This window comes from Arachis ipaensis, chromosome B7 (assembly GCF_059453495.1).
Source record: "Arachis ipaensis isolate K30076 ecotype BB chromosome B7, ASM5945349v1, whole genome shotgun sequence".
Taxonomy (NCBI): Eukaryota; Viridiplantae; Streptophyta; class Magnoliopsida; order Fabales; family Fabaceae; genus Arachis; species Arachis ipaensis.
In genome coordinates, this window is record NC_142442.1 from 133,268,395 (window position 1) to 133,273,229 (window position 4,835).

Sequence of the window (4,835 nt, forward strand, 5' to 3'; positions counted from 1 at the left end):
TGAAAATATACTAAAAATAAAGCCAAAAAGCGTATAAATTATCCGCTCATCAGGGGGTCTCCAGGGTATCTGTGAATTCTGCAATGAAGTCGGCCAAGTATTGTGATTTGATGGATGTTCAAACTTCATATTGGAGGTCAAACTCAGATAACTCGACTGCCCATTGTAAAATTCTGCCTGCTAGATCTGTTTTCTGCTATATCCCTTTTATGGGCTGGTCGGTCCGAACCTTAATGGTGTGAGCCTGGAAGTACGGGCGAAGTTGTCGAGATGTCAGTATGAGAGTATAGGCGAACTTTTCTATTTTTTGGTAGTTCAGCTCGGATCCCTGCAGCGCTTTACTAATGAAGTATACAGGTTGTTGCCCTTTGTCGTCCTCTCGAACCAGTGCTGAGGCTACTGCCTGACTTCCTACCGCAAGGTTCAATACGAGTGGCTCTTCCTCTCGTGGTCGAGTTAGGATAGGTGGTCATCCCAGGAAATTTTTGAAATCCTGGAAGGCTTGCTCGTATTCCATTGTCCATTCGAACTTCTTTCCTTTCCTTAAAGTGGCATAGAAGGGGAGAGATCTTATCGCTGATCCCACTAAGAATCTGGATAAGGCTGCCAATCTCCCGTTGAGTTGTTGTACCTCTCTGACACAAGTTAGGCTCTTCATGTTGAGTATGGCCTGGCATTTGTCCAGATTTACTTCAATTCCTCTTTGTGTGAGCATGAAACCTAAGAATTTGCCCGCTTCTACTGCAAAGGTGCATTTTGCAGGATTGAGTCGCATGCCATGCTTCCTTATAGTGTCGAACACTTGAGCCAGGTCGGACAATAATGTCTCTTCGCTTTGTGTCTTTATTAACATTTCGTCCACGTAGACTTCCATGATTTTTCCGATATGATCTGAAAAGACTTTATTCATTAGCCTTTGATAAATAGCTCCCGCATTCTTGAGACTGAAAGGCATCACAATGTAGCAGTAATTTACTTTTGGTGTCAAAAATGAGGTCTTTTCTTGATCTGGTGGATATATGGGGATTTGGTTGTATCCAGAATATGCATCCATAAACGAGAGGTATCTATATCCGGATGAAGCATCTACCAGAGCGTCGATACTTGGGAGTGGGTAAGGATCTTTTGGGCAGGGTTTGTTGAGATCGGTGTAGTCGGTGCACATTCGCCATTTCCCATTTGATTTTTTCACCAAGACGACGTTCGCTAGCCATAGTGGATACTTGACTTCTCTTATGAATCTTGCCTCCAGTACTGCTTGTACCTGTTCTTCCACAGCTTGGGATCGTTCTGGCCCAAGTTTTCTTCGTCTCTGCTGTACCGGCCGAGATCCTGAGTAGACCGCCAACTTGTGGCACATTAGCTTGGGATCTATACCTGGCATGTCTGCAGCTTTCCATGCGAAGAGATCGACATTATCTCGTAAGAACTGTACTAGTAATTCTTTTGCATCTCCCTTCAGGATCGTGCCAATATTAGTTGTTTTATCTGAGGTATCACTACAAAAAAAGAGTTTAAAATGGCATTAATATTACGGCGGTTTTAAAGAACCGCCGTAATACCCGGTTATTATGGCATTGTTAGTTGCTGCCATAATTAACTTTGTGTTTGGTGGCGGTTCAGGTGATTATGGCGGTTTTGAACCGCCATTTTCATACGTATATAAAACAAAATAACTGGAACCCTAGCTCATTAAACGAAACACATCCAGACAGCGCTCTCGATCTCCCTTCTCTCTCCTTCGTCTCCTCCGTGTAACGAAGCCCTCCGACAACGCCGTTCTTCCCTCTGGCTTCTCCTCTCTCCGCCGGTTACCATTTCTCTAGGTACCTCTCCTTCTCAAATTAAACTGAAATAGTTATTGATTTGTTTCTCTGCAGCTCCCTCTCAAGTTCTTTACACGGAGAGCTTCTTCGTTTTGGTTTCTTCGTTTTTGCTGATTTTTGGTTTGCTTAAATGAAAATCTCATGAATTTCGATCAAGGTGTGAGCCACTCATAGATCTCTACACTGCACACCCAGTTTCCTTTCTCCATTTCTCTCATCCTTCACCTCCATGCAACCTAACTCAATCCAGATCCACTAGTGCAACTTTTCTTCTTCTTCTTCTTTTCGTTTGAATTTTCACTGTGTTGCGCAGTTTTTGCAATCGCCGTCGTTTTCACCGGTATCTTGTGTTGGTTAATCATTGTCATTTTTTAAAATCCCTAATTATTTAAAATTGTAATTTTAAATCGTTGATCAATAAATCTGTACATGAAGTTTTGTCAAATCCTTATTTCCCAATTTCCATGCTCGTTATTTATTCACAACAATTAATAATGATTAATTAATTAATTATATTCACCGTTTGACCTCTCTTCTTTGTTTGTTTGTAGAAAATTGAAAACATGGTACCAGAGAGGCCGTGAAAGCTAGATAGTCAGATCTCATTTACAGAAAGAGAGAAAGAGAAAGCCACGACGGTAAATCCTTCTTTGGAGATTAATTTAAAATTGTTTTTGTTGTTGATAATGGTATTAATAATAATTATTTCTCTTCCTTGTTCTCGTTCATATATATATAGTGATTGATTGAGCTGTTCAGAACATATATACTCTAGGCTCTGTTGTTTACTAGGATTTTGTTTTTACAATTCATTTGCTATGTGATAATTGAATTGCTGGTTTTCTGTGCTATTAACGCTTTCTTATTGTTTCTCATGTGAAGGTTTCTTCTTATTTGTTTTTCTGAGCTGTTACCAGCTGGTTTCATATATCCTTTGCTAAGTTTTGTTTTTTACAGAACATTTGAACTTGTGTTTGGTAGGTGATGTTACTTTGCAATTGGTTTGTTGGGTTTTGGTCATTCAGATTGCAGTTTTTGAGCTTGGGGACCATTCTTGATGCAATTGTTGTTTACTAATTAGTCTTATTCTCCATATTCTTATGTTCTTAGTTGGTGAATTTGCTAGACTTAGTTCTGGAAGTTTTAGTGTTTTCTTTGTGTGTCTTGCTCATTAATCATTAAGTTTAATGATTGAATTTCCATTATTTGAAACAATGGAATCAGAAATGGTATCTCAATATGGAGTGAAATTCTAACTTCTAAAGGTTCATATTTTCTAACTTTTACAAACCAGCTAGTAGTTTCAGATTTTGTTCTGCCTTTATTTTTGGTATCTTATTTGTACATGTCTTGAGAGTCAACAACTCCATACACAAACTTTACTTCTACATTTCTATGTAACAAAATGAATCTATCTATGAACTCTACAAAGGATGATTTGGTGTATCTGGCATATTTGAGTAATCAGAAACCTCCAGTACCAGTGGGTGTATGTCTGATTTTGGATTATATTGCTGAAACACTACAACAGAAGCAGAAGTGGAGAAATCTGAAGAAGCCAAGTAGCTTCCAACAGGACCAAGCTCTGAATAATCACTTGTGTTTACCAAAGGTGCTGCTTGTGGAATCCTACCTACCAAAACTAGATTGCTCCTACTCTTTTCCATCAATACATTTTTAACATCATCTTTGTTTTCCACCAACCTTTCCTCATACACTATAGATTCTTCACTACTACTGCATACACTTAAGAACTCAGACCAAAACTGCATACACTTAAGAACTCATACCATAGGCTAGTGCTTCGCGGTCATCACGTCTTCCAAAGAATGCAGCCACTACATTGTAAAAAATAAGTTTTAGTGTTTTCTTTTAATGATTTACGTTACTTCTTTTTGGTTCAGTTGTTTCTTTTCCGTATTTAATAGCTTAGTTCTAAGGTTCTAAGATTCCCTCTATCACTTGAAGACCAAGACTTCCCTTTCTGAGTGAAGAGCAGCAGTGCCTGAATTGAATGCATGCTCTTTTTGTTATTTTTCCTTATATATATATATTTTGTTTTTGTTATTATTATGTGTTCAATCAATTATATATATATATAATGTCCTTTCTATGGTTTTTCTGTTTTATTATAACTATTTATTATTATTATTATTATTATTATTATTATTATTATTATTATTATTATTATTATTATTATTTGTAGCTGTTTGTCATTATTGAAGATAAGTATCAAGGTGCATAATTGGTCTTGGAGTTATATAAAAGTGTGTCCTTTAATTTCTTATTCATATTAGGGATGGAATATAGCTCTATTTGTAATGTATACGTATGTGATGTTATCTAAATCATGTGAATATATATAGGTGGGGCCTATATCTATTTGTATGTCACTGGGATTGTAATCAAGTATGAATATATTACAGTTTGGAGTTTGGACTCCACCAGTTACACTAAACCTTATAATACTAAGTTACTAACAGTTTGTACTCTGCACCCATTAGCTTGACAACCACATATTGTTGTAATATAATCTGTTTAATTAAATAATAAATAAAACAGTATAATATATGAATATAAAACTAATTAGTTAGTTAGTTAATATAATACGAATTTTATACGAATTGTTTTTATAAATTATAATTTGAGAATAATATATTTGCTTTATTTTTTGTCTCTTTTTATCTTGTAGAAAAAAATTAATTTGCATATATACAACTACTTGAGAAGGAAAAGTTCATAAAGCCACTGTAATAGCCACAAAATTATCATTTGAAAGAGGTAATTATAATTTTTTTTATAATTTCTTTTAGAATACTATTTAAGTATTTGTTTGATATCTAATTTCCACACACAAGAATTTCTTTTTATAATAGCGCCTGCTGATGTATACTAGTTAGTTGCCTAGTAAATATGAGAGAGAGAGAGAGAGAAAGAGAGAGAGAGAGAGAGAGATTTATTTTTAATGAATAGATTTTTTAATATTCCTCTTTGTAGTCCCTCTTCGTC